Raw genomic sequence first — 16,871 nt, 5'->3', positions numbered from 1 at the left:
GTTGGGTGTCTGTTTTTTCCCTATTAGAGGGGGAAAAACAGACTCCCAACTGACTTTTCAAACAATTGAATACCCCAGAGTGATAAATGACCAGCCAACCAGCTCCTAACTGACATGTTACAGGCTGTGTTTGAAAAATGACAGGAGCTGGTTGGCTGGTCATTTATCACTTTCTATCCGTCTCGATGGATTGGGTCCTATGGGAAACACCTCCACTTCTCCCCTTTAGAAGGTTTGATAAATCTCCCCCCTCTCTGTGTCACCCTGTAGGGGAATGGGAAGACTCATTACTCCTCCTGTCCTTCAGCTTTCCTAATGCCTCTACCTGTGTCTTCCTTCTTTTCTGCAGGCGGGGCTGATGTTGGGGGTCCCAGGTAATACTCTGCACTGAGATCAGGATACTCCTCCACTTTGCACTTCCATAAGCCGGTGTTGTTCCTCTTCTTTTCCAGTCTATACAACGCTCTACGCTGTCTTACGCTAGACAGACGCACCAGATGCCCATTTAAGGTAAAGGTGAAGGTGTAGAACTGGGGAGCACGGGTAGTCCAGTTCAGGCAGAGCTGGCACAGCATGGCCCCATGGTCCGCAGGTGGACCTCCTGAGGAGGGGGAGAGGGAGAGAGGAGGGAGACCGGAGCAACCTGAGGGGACACAGAGAAGGATGTGTGAGCAGGGATGAACAGATGGGGTAGGTTCTGGGGCAGATATTGAGCAAAGAGAATGTGGAGAAGATGAAGGAGGACAATAGGACATGGAGAGATGGGTGCAAGCAATTGGAAGGACCGAGAAATCTTTTTAGGGGGGAGATGTATCAAACCTCCTAAAGAGAACAAGTGAAGTCGCCCATAACAAGCAATAAGATTCTATCATTTGTCTAGTACATTCTATAAAATGAAAAGTGGAATCTGATTGGTTGCTACGGATAACTTCTCTAATTGTTCTCTTTAGCTGGTTAGATGCATCTACCCAGGTGTACCACACATCCTGCACCCATATAATTAAACCCCGCCGGAGTCCAGCGACTGTCAGTGCTAGTGACATAAATCACTGGGAAAATGGCACGGTGGCCCCAGATACAAGGCACAGGTGCCATTTTCCTGGAGACTTGCATATGTGCAGTAGACTCTGGCACAAAGCTCTGAATTACTCCCAAAGTCTGCAGCGAGTTGGCTGGTTTACTAAGCGACAGAGCAGCGGCACAAACACGCAGCAGTTTATAGCATATCTATGAAACACTGGCACACAGCACTGGGAAAAATGAACGGAGCCTGATTCTTTCCTTGCCACTGCGTGTGGTGAATAGCATGTTGCCAATGTATTTATTTATTTTCCTGCCTGAGGTTTTTTTTCATTACCATTGTAAACCCCCTATGCCCTTGAGCATCAGCGTTAGTAGAGGACGTTAAAGGACTGGTGGCACTGGCTGGAGCACAAGTATTTGGTTCTCTAAACTGATTGTTATCTATTTTTCAAATCACAGATCACTGTGTGGAGTCAGACCGCTTTTACACACACGCACTGGGGTACTACAATGTACTGGGGTGCAGTACGCAGTACAAACATTTTAAATGCAACTATTTTTATTTTTTTAAACTACCAGCTTGGCTCATACTGCGTGGCGTCAGACCGCTTATACACACACACGCACTGGGGTACTACAGGGTACTGGGTTGCAGTACGCAGCATAAACAAACAATACAAAACTTTTTACATTTTTTTAACAAAAATATGGAGTTACACTGTGAGTGCAGAGGGTGGGGCCTGCGTAGTCAGTGCAGTACCACTGTGATGGACTTAGGGGACTGGACACAGTGACAGCACCACAACCACCTAGCTGCACACAATGACTGACAGCCCCTCATATAGACACACTGACTGACAGCCCCTAAGATGCACACCACACACTGACTGACTGCCCCTTAGATGTACACTATATAGTACACACTGACCAGTGCCGTAACTAGACGTTTTAGCGCTGTGTGCAAGAAACAGCATCGGCGCCCCCCCTTATTTAAAATAGGGTCAGTGCACGCCAGAGTCGCACGCAAAAAATATAGGGGCATGGCTTCATGGGGAAGGGGTGTGGCCACAAAATAATACAATTTATATTACGGTGCACAGTAGTCTCCATTATTCAAATTACGACGCACAGTAGCGCCACTAGACCAGGTGGAGCCCATTTTACACATTACGGCAGGTAGAGTCCCCTTTTACACATTACGGCAGGTAGAGTCCCCTTTTACACATTACGGCACACACGTAGTTACAGCCCTGACACTGACTGACAACACTTTAGATGTACACAAGTGACAGCCCCTTAGATATTCACTACACACTGACTGACAGTCCCTTAGATGTACACAAGTGACAGCCCCTTTGATGGACACTCCACACTGACTGACAGTCCCTTAGATGTACACAAGTGACAGTGCCTTAGATCATACTTGCCTACTTTAGAAAACTAGTTTCAGGGAGATTCTAGATGGTATAAGAGTTTGCGCGGTACACCGCCGAGGAAGTATGTCATGCTCCGCCTAAAGGTGTGTCTAGCTCCACCTGTGGGCGGGTCTATTGCCACTTATTTTTATAACCTTCACTGTTTGGCCACAGAGGGGTCAGTGCCACTCTACACACACACCCACCCACGTCAGTGCCACCCTACACACACACCCACAGGGGTCAGTGCCACCCTAAACACACAGCCTACACAAACACACACACACATAGAAACATAGAATGTGACGGCAAATAAGAACCACTTGGCCCATCTAGTCTGCTCGTGTACACTCACACACCTAAATTAATTGTCTCTCGACAAAAATTAATCCATCAATATAGTGTTGGATTGTGGGAGGAAACCGGAGTACCCGAAGGAAACCCACGTAAGCATGGAGAGAACATACAAACTCCACACAGTTTGGGTCGTGGTTGGAATCAAATCCATGACTTCAGTGCTGTGAGTAATGCTAACCGTTACACCGTCCGTACTGCCCTTACAACATCAGTAATGTCCCAAGCTGGACAGTCTGTGGGCAATTTAATTGTGTCTACCATAAAAAGATACATATGCTGGAACTAGCTTTGTGTGAAGTCTCTAATTCTAGACTACTAAGAACTAGTCCCAATAAATTCAAATCACAACACCAACACTGACCACGTCATATATCACCCTAAAGCTACTGTTAGATGATTAAATGGGATCCGGTTGGAATCCCAACACTGCTAGGGATACTGACATGGATCTAAATACAGGCGCCGGGATCCCAAACAAACTTCTGCCGGCTCTGGGGAATTTGGGGGGCAGGGTTTAGGTTTAGGCTGTGGGGGTGGGGGGGGATAGGGCTAGGCTGCGAGAGAGGGAAGGTTAGGATTAGGCAGCCTATATACAGCGTCTTTATAAAGCTATGTTTTGACACACATATAAGTGAACGCAAAATGTGCTGACCATTATCACTGTAAAAAACCTTTACACAAACACACCTGGGGACCGGGCACTCCTCCTCCTCTTCCTCCAGCCTCTCCCAGCTGTCAGCAGCCTCAATCTTCCAGAGAGGCTCCACGCTGACCCAGCTCCCATCACTGGCTGCGACACTGCAGCCTCGTTTGCCCTTCAGGGGCCCTGGCTCCTAACGCGGAGGGGGGCGGGGGGGGGGGAGGGATCCGCTGCTGCCGCGGGAGAGTGGCGCTGTGTGGTTTCCATGCCTGCACTGTGGGTGGCTCACCGGTCTTGCTCTGCAGGCCGCGGCTGGCCGTCAAGCTCCGCCCCCATATCGTCAAGATTCGCGCATGCGCAGTTTACATTTCAGCGGGACTGGGGAATTCTGGGGGATTCCGGGGGAATGAGTGGCGTTTGCGGGGCAGCGTGAGACTGGACAGTAAAACGGGAGCCTCCCGCAGAATGCGGGAGTGTTGGCAAGTATGCCTTAGATGTACACAAGTGACAGCCCCTTAGATATACACTACACACTGACTGACAGTCCCTTAGATGTACACAAGTGACAGGCCCTTAGATATACACTACACACTGACTGACAGTCCCTTAGATGTACACAAGTGACAGACCCTTAGATATACACTACACACTGACTGACAGTCCCTTAGATGTACACAAGTGACAGGCCCTTAGATATACACTCCGCACTGACTGACAGTCCCTTAGATGTACACAAGTGACAGACCCTTAGATATACACTACACACTGACTGACAGTCCCTTAGATGTACACAAGTGACAGACCCTTAGATATACACTACACACTGACTGACAGTCCCTTAGATGTACACAAGTGACAGACCCTTAGATATACACTACACACTGACTGACAGTCCCTTAGATGTACACAAGTGACAGACCCTTAGATATACACTCCGCACTGACTGACAGTCCCTTAGATGTACACAAGTGACAGGCCCTTAGATATACACTCCGCACTGACTGACAGTCCCTTAGATGTACACAAGTGACAGACCCTTAGATATACACTGATAGCCCCTTTGATGGATACTCTGACTGACAGCCCTGGGCCCTTAGATGGACTCTCTGACTGACAGCCCAACACCACAGAGCACAGCGCAGCACGGGAGCGTGCAGTGAAATGGCGCCGAGTCCCGGTCGCGGCACCTTATATATGTACTACAAGTCCCGCGGGACGATGATGTTCGACCTGCTCGGACATTCCGAGCCTGGCGGGAAGTCCCTGAGGCAGGCTATGGCACGAATCGGATCACCCTGTTCGAAGCGGTCCGGATTCAAGGTAATCTGGACCACTCTTCTCTTAATTTTTTGGGACTTTAGACACAGGGGTATATTCAGAGCTGTGAGCAAACAAAAAATGCACGCTAATGAGCAAAACCATTCTGCACTACAGGTGGGGCAGATATAACATGTGCAGAGAGAGAGTTAGATTTGGGTGTGGTGTGTTCAAACTGAAATCTAAATTGCAGCGTAAAAATAAAGCAGCCAGTATTTACCCTGCACAGAAACAAAATAACCCACCCAAATCTAACTCTCTCTGCACATGTTACATCTGCCCCACCTGCAGTGCACATGGTTTTGCCCAATTGCTAGCTTTTTTGGTTTGCTAACTTACAGTGAATATCCGTAAACATAAAACCAGATAACAGTCAGTATACCCAACCTCAGTGCCTCACCTTCAGTGCCACAATGTATCAGGAGACTGAACACCAACATGAACCAGAAGCTCTTATCTTGCTGTGTCCTCGTAGAAGTCTACAATTACAGAATATTTATCTCTTTATACTTTTCTCTCTCTTCCTTTTACTATATCTATTCATCTGTCTGCCTCACTGACCCTGTGCCTGTATCACCTGCCTCCTGTCACTAATTCTGTATCATCTGTCTCCTATCACTGTGTCTGTATCACCTATCTCCTATCACTGCATCTGTATCACCTGTCTCCTGTCACTGTCTGTATCACCTATCTCCTGTCACTGTCTGTATCACCTGTCTACTGTCACTGTCTGTATCACCTATCTCCTGTCACTGCATCTGTATCACCTGTCTACTGTCACTGTCTGTATCACCTGTCTACTGTCACTGTCTGTATCACCTGTCTCCTGTCACTGTCTGTATCACCTGTCTCCTGTCACTGTCTGTATCACCTGTCTCCTGTCACTGCATCTGTATCACCTGTTTCTTGTCACTGCATCTGTATCACCTGTTTCTTGTCACTGCATCTGTATCACCTGTCTCCTGTCACTGCATCTGTATCACCTGTCTCCTGTCACTGCATCTGTATCACCTGTCTCCTGTCACTGTCTGTATCACCTGTCTCCTGTCACTGTCTGTATCACCTGTCTCCTGTCACTGTCTGTATCACCTGTCTCCTGTCACTGCATCTGTATCACCTGTTTCTTGTCACTGCATCTGTATCACCTGTTTCTTGTCACTGCATCTGTATCACCTGTCTCCTGTCACTGCATCTGTATCACCTGTCTCCTGTCACTGCATCTGTATCACCTGTCTCCTGTCACTGCATCTGTATCACCTGTCTCCTGTCACTGTCTGTATCACCTGTCTCCTGTCACTGTCTGTATCACCTGTCTCTTGTCACTGTCTGTATCACCTGTCTCCTGTCACTGCATCTGTATCACCTGTTTCTTGTCACTGCATCTGTATCACCTGTTTCTTGTCACTGCATCTGTATCACCTGTTTCATGTCACTGCATCTGTATCACCTGTCTCCTGTCACTGCATCTGTATCACCTGTTTCTTGTCACTGCATCTGTATCACCTGTTTCTTGCCACTGCATCTGTATCACCTGTCTCCTGTCACTGCATCTGTATCACCTGTTTCTTGTCACTGCATCTGTATCACCTGTTTCATGTCACTGCATCTGTATCACCTGTTTCATGTCACTGCATCTGTATCACCTGTCTCCTGTCACTGCATCTGTATCACCTGTTTCATGTCACTGCATCTGTATCACCTGTCTCCTGTCACTGCATCTGTATCACCTGTTTCATGTCACTGTATCTGTATCACCTGTCTCCTGTCACTGCATCTGTATCACCTGTTTCTTGTCACTGCATCTGTATCACCTGTCTCCTATCACTAATTCTGTATCATCTGCCTCCTGTCACTGTGTCTGTATCACCTGTCTCCTGTCACTGTCTGTATCACCTGTCTCCTGTCACTGCATCTGTATCGCCTGCCTCCTGTCATGCGTCTGTATCGCCTGCCTCCTGTCATGCGTCTGTATCGCCTGCCTCCTGTCATTGCGTCTGTATCACCTGTCTCCTGTCACTGAATCTGTATCGCCTGCCTCCTGTCATTGCGTCTGTATCGCCTGCCTCCTGTCATTGCGTCTGTATCGCCTGCCTCCTGTCACTGCGTCTGTATCGCCTGCCTCCTGTCACTGCGTCTGTATCGCCTGCCTCCTGTCACTGCGTCTGTATCGCCTGCCTCCTGTCACTGCGTCTGTATCGCCTGCCTCCTGTCATTGCGTCTGTATCGCCTGCCTCCTGTCACTGCGTCTGTATCGCCTGCCTCCTGTCACTGCGTCTGTATCGCCTGCCTCCTGTCACTGCGTCTGTATCGCCTGCCTCCTGTCACTGCGTCTGTATCGCCTGCCTCCTGTCACTGCGTCTGTATCGCCTGCCTCCTGTCATTGCGTCTGTATCGCCTGCCTCCTGTCATTGCGTCTGTATCGCCTGCCTCCTGTCACTGCGTCTGTATCGCCTGCCTCCTGTCACTGCGTCTGTATCGCCTGCCTCCTGTCACTGCGTCTGTATCGCCTGCCTCCTGTCATTGCGTCTGTATCGCCTGCCTCCTGTCATTGCGTCTGTATCGCCTGCCTCCTGTCACTGCGTCTGTATCGCCTGCCTCCTGTCACTGCGTCTGTATCGCCTGCCTCCTGTCACTGCGTCTGTATCGCCTGCCTCCTGTCATTGCGTCTGTATCGCCTGCCTCCTGTCATTGCGTCTGTATCGCCTGCCTCCTGTCACTGCGTCTGTATCGCCTGCCTCCTGTCACTGCGTCTGTATCGCCTGCCTCCTGTCACTGCGTCTGTATCGCCTGCCTCCTGTCATTGCGTCTGTATCGCCTGCCTCCTGTCATTGCGTGTGTATCGCCTGCCTCCTGTCATTGCGTCTGTATCGCCTGCCTCCTGTCATTGCGTCTGTATCGCCTGCCTCCTGTCATTGCGTCTGTATCGCCTGCCTCCTGTCACTGCGTCTGTATCGCCTGCCTCCTGTCACTGCGTCTGTATCGCCTGCCTCCTGTCATTGCGTCTGTATCGCCTGCCTCCTGTCATTGCGTCTGTATCGCCTGCCTCCTGTCATTGCGTCTGTATCGCCTGCCTCCTGTCACTGCGTCTGTATTGCCTGCCTCTGGTGACTGTGTATGTTTCGCCTGCCTCCTGTCACTGCGTCTGTATCACCTATCTCCTGTCACTGTGTCTGTATCACCTATCTCCTGTCACTGCATCTGTATCACCTGTATCCTGTCACTGCGTCTGTATCACCTGCCTCCTGTCACTGTCTGTATCACCTGTATCCTGTCACTGCATCTGTATCACCTGTATCCTGTCACTGCACCTGTATCACCTGTCTCCTGTCACTGCGTCTGTATCACCTGCCTCCTGTCACTGTCTGTATCACCTGTATCCTGTCACTGCATCTGTATCACCTGCCTCCTGTCACTGCACCTGTATCGCCTGTCTTCTATCACTGCTTCTGTATCACCTGCCTCCTGTCACTGCGTCTGTATCACCTGCCTCCTGTCACTGCGTCTGTATCACCTGTCTCCTGTCACTGCGTCTGTATCACCTGCCTCCTGTCACTGCGTCTGTATCACCTTCCTCCTGTCACTGCGTCTGTATCACCTGTCTCCTGTCACTGCGTCTGTATCACCTATCTCCTGTCACTGCGTCTGTATCACCTGCCTCCTGTCACTGCGTCTGTATCACCTGCCTCCTGTCACTGTGTCTGTATCACCTGTCTCCTGTCACTGTCTGTATCACCTATCTCCTGTCACTGCGTCTGTATCACCTATCTCCTGTCACTGCGTCTGTATCACCTATCTCCTGTCACTGTCTGTATCACCTATCTCCTGTCACTGCGTCTGTATCACCTATCTCCTGTCACTGCGTCTGTATCACCTATCTCCTGTCACTGTCTGTATCACCTATCTCCTGTCACTGTCTGTATCACCTGCCTCCTGTCACTGCGTCTGTATCACCTATCTCCTGTCACTGCGTCTGTATCACCTGCCTCCTGTCACTGCGTCTGTATCACCTGCCTCCTGTCACTGCGTCTGTATCACCTATCTCCTGTCACTGTGTCTGTATCACCTGCCTCCTGTCACTGTCTGTATCACCTGTCTCCTGTCACTGCGTCTGTATCACCTGCCTCCTGTCACTGCGTCTGTATCACCTGCCTCCTGTCACTGTGTCTGTATCACCTGTCTCCTGTCACTGCGTCTGTATCACCTGCCTCCTGTCACTGTCTGTATCACCTGCCTCCTGTCACTGCGTCTGTATCACCTATCTCCTGTCACTGCGTCTGTATCACCTGTCTCCTGTCACTGCGTCTGTATCACCTGCCTCCTGTCACTGTGTCTGTATCACCTGTCTCCTGTCACTGCGTCTGTATCACCTGCCTCCTGTCACTGTGTCTGTATCACCTGTCTCCTGTCACTGCATCTGTATCACCTGCCTCCTGTCACTGTGTCTGTATCACCTGTCTCCTGTCACTGTGTCTGTATCACCTGTCTCCTGTCACTGCGTCTGTATCACCTGCCTCCTGTCACTGTCTGTATCACCTGTCTCCTGTCACTGTCTGTATCACCTGTCTCCTGTCACTGCGTCTGTATCACCTGCCTCCTGTCACTGTCTGTATCACCTGTCTCCTGTCACTGCGTCTGTATCACCTGCCTCCTGTCACTGCGTCTGTATCACCTGCCTCCTGTCACTGTGTCTGTATCACCTGTCTCCTGTCACTGCGTCTGTATCACCTGCCTCCTGTCACTGCATCTGGATCGCCTGTCTCCTGTCACTGCGTCTGTATCCTGTCACTGCGTCTGTATCACCTGTATCCTGTCACTGTCTGTATCACCTGTCTCCTGTCACTGTGTCTGTATCACCTGTCTCCTGTCACTGCGTCTGTATCACCTGTCTCCTGTCACTGTGTCTGTATCACCTGCCTCCTGTCACTGCGTCTGTATCACCTATCTCCTGTCACTGCGTCTGTATCACCTATCTCCTGTCACTGTGTCTGTATCACCTATCTCCTGTCACTGCGTCTGTATCACCTGCCTCCTGTCACTGCGTCTGTATCACCTATCTCCTGTCACTGCGTCTGTATCACCTGCCTCCTGTCACTGCGTCTGTATCACCTGCCTCCTGTCACTGCGTCTGTATCACCTGCCTCCTGTCACTGTGTCTGTATCACCTGTCTCCTGTCACTGTGTCTGTATCACCTGTCTCCTGTCACTGTCTGTATCACCTGTCTCCTGTCACTGTGTCTGTATCACCTGTCTCCTGTCACTGTCTGTATCACCTGTCTCCTGTCACTGTGTCTGTATCACCTGCCTCCTGTCACTGCGTCTGTATCACCTGTCTCCTGTCACTGTGTCTGTATCACCTGTCTCCTGTCACTGTCTGTATCACCTGTCTCCTGTCACTGTGTCTGTATCACCTGCCTCCTGTCACTGCGTCTGTATCACCTGCCTCCTGTCACTGCGTCTGTATCACCTGCCTCCTGTCACTGCGTCTGTATCACCTGCCTCCTGTCACTGCGTCTGTATCACCTATCTCCTGTCACTGCGTCTGTATCACCTGCCTCCTGTCACTGCGTCTGTATCACCTGCCTCCTGTCACTGCGTCTGTATCACCTATCTCCTGTCACTGTCTGTATCACCTGTCTCCTGTCACTGTGTCTGTATCACCTGCCTCCTGTCACTGCGTCTGTATCACCTGCCTCCTGTCACTGTCTGTATCACCTGTCTCCTGTCACTGTGTCTGTATCACCTATCTCCTGTCACTGCGTCTGTATCACCTATCTCCTGTCACTGCGTCTGTATCACCTGCCTCCTGTCACTGCGTCTGTATCACCTGCCTCCTGTCACTGCGTCTGTATCACCTGCCTCCTGTCACTGCGTCTGTATCACCTGTATCCTGTCACTGCACCTGTATCGCCTGTCTCCTGTCACTGCGTCTGTATCACCTGTCTCCTGTCACTGCGTCTGTATCACCTGTCTCCTGTCTCCTGTGACTGCATCTGTATAACCTGCCTCCTGTCACTGCACCTGTATCGCCTGTCTTCTATCACTGCTTCTGTATCACCTGCCTCCTGTCACTGCGTCTGTATCACCTGCCTCCTGTCACTGCGTCTGTATCACCTATCTCCTGTCACTGCGTCTGTATCACCTGCCTCCTGTCACTGCGTCTGTATCACCTGCCTCCTGTCACTGCGTCTGTATCACCTGCCTCCTGTCACTGCGTCTGTATCACCTGTCTCCTGTCACTGCGTCTGTATCACCTGTCTCCTGTCACTGCGTCTGTATCACCTGCCTCCTGTCACTGCGTCTGTATCACCTGTCTCCTGTCACTGCGTCTGTATCACCTGTCTCCTGTCACTGCGTCTGTATCACCTATCTCCTGTCACTGCGTCTGTATCACCTATCTCCTGTCACTGCGTCTGTATCACCTGCCTCCTGTCACTGCGTCTGTATCACCTATCTCCTGTCACTGTCTGTATCACCTGTCTCCTGTCACTGTGTCTGTATCACCTATCTCCTGTCACTGTCTGTATCACCTGTCTCCTGTCACTGCGTCTGTATCACCTATCTCCTGTCACTGCGTCTGTATCACCTATCTCCTGTCACTGCGTCTGTATCACCTGCCTCCTGTCACTGCGTCTGTATCACCTATCTCCTGTCACTGCGTCTGTATCACCTATCTCCTGTCACTGCGTCTGTATCACCTGCCTCCTGTCACTGCGTCTGTATCACCTATCTCCTGTCACTGTCTGTATCACCTGCCTCCTGTCACTGCGTCTGTATCACCTATCTCCTGTCACTGTCTGTATCACCTGCCTCCTGTCACTGCGTCTGTATCACCTATCTCCTGTCACTGCGTCTGTATCACCTGCCTCCTGTCACTGCGTCTGTATCACCTGCCTCCTGTCACTGTCTGTATCACCTGCCTCCTGTCACTGCGTCTGTATCACCTATCTCCTGTCACTGTGTCTGTATCACCTGCCTCCTGTCACTGTCTGTATCACCTGTCTCCTGTCACTGCGTCTGTATCACCTGCCTCCTGTCACTGTGTCTGTATCACCTGCCTCCTGTCACTGTCTGTATCACCTGTCTCCTGTCACTGTGTCTGTATCACCTGTCTCCTGTCACTGCGTCTGTATCACCTGCCTCCTGTCACTGTCTGTATCACCTGCCTCCTGTCACTGCGTCTGTATCACCTATCTCCTGTCACTGTGTCTGTATCACCTGCCTCCTGTCACTGCATCTGTATCACCTGCCTCCTGTCACTGTGTCTGTATCACCTGTCTCCTGTCACTGTGTCTGTATCACCTGTCTCCTGTCACTGTGTCTGTATCACCTGTCTCCTGTCACTGTCTGTATCACCTGTCTCCTGTCACTGCGTCTGTATCACCTGCCTCCTGTCACTGTGTCTGTATCACCTGTCTCCTGTCACTGCGTCTGTATCACCTGCCTCCTGTCACTGTCTGTATCACCTGTCTCCTGTCACTGTCTGTATCACCTGTCTCCTGTCACTGCGTCTGTATCACCTGCCTCCTGTCACTGTCTGTATCACCTGTCTCCTGTCACTGCGTCTGTATCACCTGCCTCCTGTCACTGCGTCTGTATCACCTGCCTCCTGTCACTGTGTCTGTATCACCTGTCTCCTGTCACTGCGTCTGTATCACCTGCCTCCTGTCACTGCATCTGGATCGCCTGTCTCCTGTCACTGCGTCTGTATCCTGTCACTGCGTCTGTATCACCTGTATCCTGTCACTGTCTGTATCACCTGTCTCCTGTCACTGTGTCTGTATCACCTGTCTCCTGTCACTGCGTCTGTATCACCTGTCTCCTGTCACTGTGTCTGTATCACCTATCTCCTGTCACTGTGTCTGTATCACCTGCCTCCTGTCACTGCGTCTGTATCACCTGCCTCCTGTCACTGCGTCTGTATCACCTATCTCCTGTCACTGCGTCTGTATCACCTATCTCCTGTCACTGTGTCTGTATCACCTATCTCCTGTCACTGCGTCTGTATCACCTGCCTCCTGTCACTGCGTCTGTATCACCTATCTCCTGTCACTGCGTCTGTATCACCTGCCTCCTGTCACTGCGTCTGTATCACCTGCCTCCTGTCACTGCGTCTGTATCACCTGCCTCCTGTCACTGCGTCTGTATCACCTGTCTCCTGTCACTGCGTCTGTATCACCTATCTCCTGTCACTGCGTCTGTATCACCTGCCTCCTGTCACTGCGTCTGTATCACCTGCCTCCTGTCACTGTGTCTGTATCACCTGTCTCCTGTCACTGTCTGTATCACCTATCTCCTGTCACTGCGTCTGTATCACCTATCTCCTGTCACTGCGTCTGTATCACCTATCTCCTGTCACTGTCTGTATCACCTATCTCCTGTCACTGCGTCTGTATCACCTATCTCCTGTCACTGCGTCTGTATCACCTATCTCCTGTCACTGTCTGTATCACCTATCTCCTGTCACTGTCTGTATCACCTGCCTCCTGTCACTGCGTCTGTATCACCTATCTCCTGTCACTGCGTCTGTATCACCTGCCTCCTGTCACTGCGTCTGTATCACCTGCCTCCTGTCACTGCGTCTGTATCACCTATCTCCTGTCACTGTGTCTGTATCACCTGCCTCCTGTCACTGTCTGTATCACCTGTCTCCTGTCACTGCGTCTGTATCACCTGCCTCCTGTCACTGCGTCTGTATCACCTGCCTCCTGTCACTGTGTCTGTATCACCTGTCTCCTGTCACTGCGTCTGTATCACCGCCTCCTGTCACTGTCTGTATCACCTGCCTCCTGTCACTGCGTCTGTATCACCTATCTCCTGTCACTGTGTCTGTATCACCTGTCTCCTGTCACTGCGTCTGTATCACCTGCCTCCTGTCACTGTGTCTGTATCACCTGTCTCCTGTCACTGCGTCTGTATCACCTGCCTCCTGTCACTGTGTCTGTATCACCTGTCTCCTGTCACTGCATCTGTATCACCTGCCTCCTGTCACTGTGTCTGTATCACCTGTCTCCTGTCACTGTGTCTGTATCACCTGTCTCCTGTCACTGCGTCTGTATCACCTGCCTCCTGTCACTGTGTCTGTATCACCTGTCTCCTGTCACTGCGTCTGTATCACCTGCCTCCTGTCACTGTCTGTATCACCTGTCTCCTGTCACTGTCTGTATCACCTGTCTCCTGTCACTGCGTCTGTATCACCTGCCTCCTGTCACTGTCTGTATCACCTGTCTCCTGTCACTGCGTCTGTATCACCTGCCTCCTGTCACTGCGTCTGTATCACCTGCCTCCTGTCACTGCGTCTGTATCACCTGCCTCCTGTCACTGTGTCTGTATCACCTGTCTCCTGTCACTGCGTCTGTATCACCTGCCTCCTGTCACTGCATCTGGATCGCCTGTCTCCTGTCACTGCGTCTGTATCCTGTCACTGCGTCTGTATCACCTGTATCCTGTCACTGTCTGTATCACCTGTCTCCTGTCACTGTGTCTGTATCACCTGTCTCCTGTCACTGCGTCTGTATCACCTGTCTCCTGTCACTGTGTCTGTATCACCTGCCTCCTGTCACTGCGTCTGTATCACCTATCTCCTGTCACTGCGTCTGTATCACCTATCTCCTGTCACTGTGTCTGTATCACCTATCTCCTGTCACTGCGTCTGTATCACCTGCCTCCTGTCACTGCGTCTGTATCACCTATCTCCTGTCACTGCGTCTGTATCACCTGCCTCCTGTCACTGCGTCTGTATCACCTGCCTCCTGTCACTGCGTCTGTATCACCTGCCTCCTGTCACTGCGTCTGTATCACCTGTCTCCTGTCACTGTGTCTGTATCACCTGTCTCCTGTCACTGTCTGTATCACCTGTCTCCTGTCACTGTGTCTGTATCACCTGTCTCCTGTCACTGTCTGTATCACCTGTCTCCTGTCACTGTGTCTGTATCACCTGCCTCCTGTCACTGCGTCTGTATCACCTGTCTCCTGTCACTGTGTCTGTATCACCTGTCTCCTGTCACTGTCTGTATCACCTGTCTCCTGTCACTGTGTCTGTATCACCTGCCTCCTGTCACTGCGTCTGTATCACCTGCCTCCTGTCACTGCGTCTGTATCACCTGCCTCCTGTCACTGCGTCTGTATCACCTGCCTCCTGTCACTGCGTCTGTATCACCTATCTCCTGTCACTGCGTCTGTATCACCTGCCTCCTGTCACTGCGTCTGTATCACCTGCCTCCTGTCACTGCGTCTGTATCACCTATCTCCTGTCACTGTCTGTATCACCTGTCTCCTGTCACTGTGTCTGTATCACCTGCCTCCTGTCACTGCGTCTGTATCACCTGCCTCCTGTCACTGTCTGTATCACCTGTCTCCTGTCACTGTGTCTGTATCACCTATCTCCTGTCACTGCGTCTGTATCACCTATCTCCTGTCACTGCGTCTGTATCACCTGCCTCCTGTCACTGCGTCTGTATCACCTGCCTCCTGTCACTGCGTCTGTATCACCTGCCTCCTGTCACTGCGTCTGTATCACCTGTATCCTGTCACTGCACCTGTATCGCCTGTCTCCTGTCACTGCGTCTGTATCACCTGTCTCCTGTCACTGCGTCTGTATCACCTGTCTCCTGTCTCCTGTGACTGCATCTGTATAACCTGCCTCCTGTCACTGCACCTGTATCGCCTGTCTTCTATCACTGCTTCTGTATCACCTGCCTCCTGTCACTGCGTCTGTATCACCTGCCTCCTGTCACTGCGTCTGTATCACCTATCTCCTGTCACTGCGTCTGTATCACCTGCCTCCTGTCACTGCGTCTGTATCACCTGCCTCCTGTCACTGCGTCTGTATCACCTGCCTCCTGTCACTGCGTCTGTATCACCTGCCTCCTGTCACTGCGTCTGTATCACCTGTCTCCTGTCACTGCGTCTGTATCACCTGTCTCCTGTCACTGCGTCTGTATCACCTATCTCCTGTCACTGCGTCTGTATCACCTATCTCCTGTCACTGCGTCTGTATCACCTGCCTCCTGTCACTGCGTCTGTATCACCTATCTCCTGTCACTGTCTGTATCACCTGTCTCCTGTCACTGTGTCTGTATCACCTATCTCCTGTCACTGTCTGTATCACCTGTCTCCTGTCACTGCGTCTGTATCACCTATCTCCTGTCACTGCGTCTGTATCACCTATCTCCTGTCACTGCGTCTGTATCACCTGCCTCCTGTCACTGCGTCTGTATCACCTATCTCCTGTCACTGCGTCTGTATCACCTATCTCCTGTCACTGCGTCTGTATCACCTGCCTCCTGTCACTGCGTCTGTATCACCTATCTCCTGTCACTGTCTGTATCACCTGCCTCCTGTCACTGCGTCTGTATCACCTATCTCCTGTCACTGCGTCTGTATCACCTGCCTCCTGTCACTGCGTCTGTATCACCTGCCTCCTGTCACTGTCTGTATCACCTGCCTCCTGTCACTGCGTCTGTATCACCTATCTCCTGTCACTGTGTCTGTATCACCTGCCTCCTGTCACTGTCTGTATCACCTGTCTCCTGTCACTGCGTCTGTATCACCTGCCTCCTGTCACTGTGTCTGTATCACCTGCCTCCTGTCACTGTCTGTATCACCTGTCTCCTGTCACTGTGTCTGTATCACCTGTCTCCTGTCACTGCGTCTGTATCACCTGCCTCCTGTCACTGTCTGTATCACCTGCCTCCTGTCACTGCGTCTGTATCACCTATCTCCTGTCACTGTGTCTGTATCACCTGCCTCCTGTCACTGCATCTGTATCACCTGCCTCCTGTCACTGTGTCTGTATCACCTGTCTCCTGTCACTGTGTCTGTATCACCTGTCTCCTGTCACTGTGTCTGTATCACCTGTCTCCTGTCACTGTCTGTATCACCTGTCTCCTGTCACTGCGTCTGTATCACCTGCCTCCTGTCACTGTGTCTGTATCACCTGTCTCCTGTCACTGCGTCTGTATCACCTGCCTCCTGTCACTGTCTGTATCACCTGTCTCCTGTCACTGTCTGTATCACCTGTCTCCTGTCACTGCGTCTGTATCACCTGCCTCCTGTCACTGTCTGTATCACCTGTCTCCTGTCACTGCGTCTGTATCACCTGCCTCCTGTCACTGCGTCTG

General features: G+C 51.2%; 1 long non-coding RNA gene across 1 annotated transcript in view; it reads right to left on the bottom strand.

The window, feature by feature from the left end:
* Positions 1-568: 568 nt before the first annotated feature.
* Positions 569-16,871, bottom strand: part of LOC134947931 (uncharacterized) — a 33,690-nt gene continuing 17,387 nt past the window's right edge. Inside the window, exons 2-3 of the long non-coding RNA XR_010182867.1 lie at positions 5,153-5,231; positions 569-643 (exon numbers count right to left, since the gene is read on the bottom strand). This is a non-coding gene — a long non-coding RNA (uncharacterized LOC134947931). The remainder of the gene's footprint in view (positions 644-5,152; positions 5,232-16,871) is intronic.

Source organism: Pseudophryne corroboree, chromosome 8 (assembly GCF_028390025.1).
Source record: "Pseudophryne corroboree isolate aPseCor3 chromosome 8, aPseCor3.hap2, whole genome shotgun sequence".
Classification (NCBI taxonomy): domain Eukaryota; kingdom Metazoa; phylum Chordata; class Amphibia; order Anura; family Myobatrachidae; genus Pseudophryne; species Pseudophryne corroboree.
Note: the sequence above shows the minus strand (reverse complement) of the source record. Positions and strands in the feature narration are given on the sequence as shown.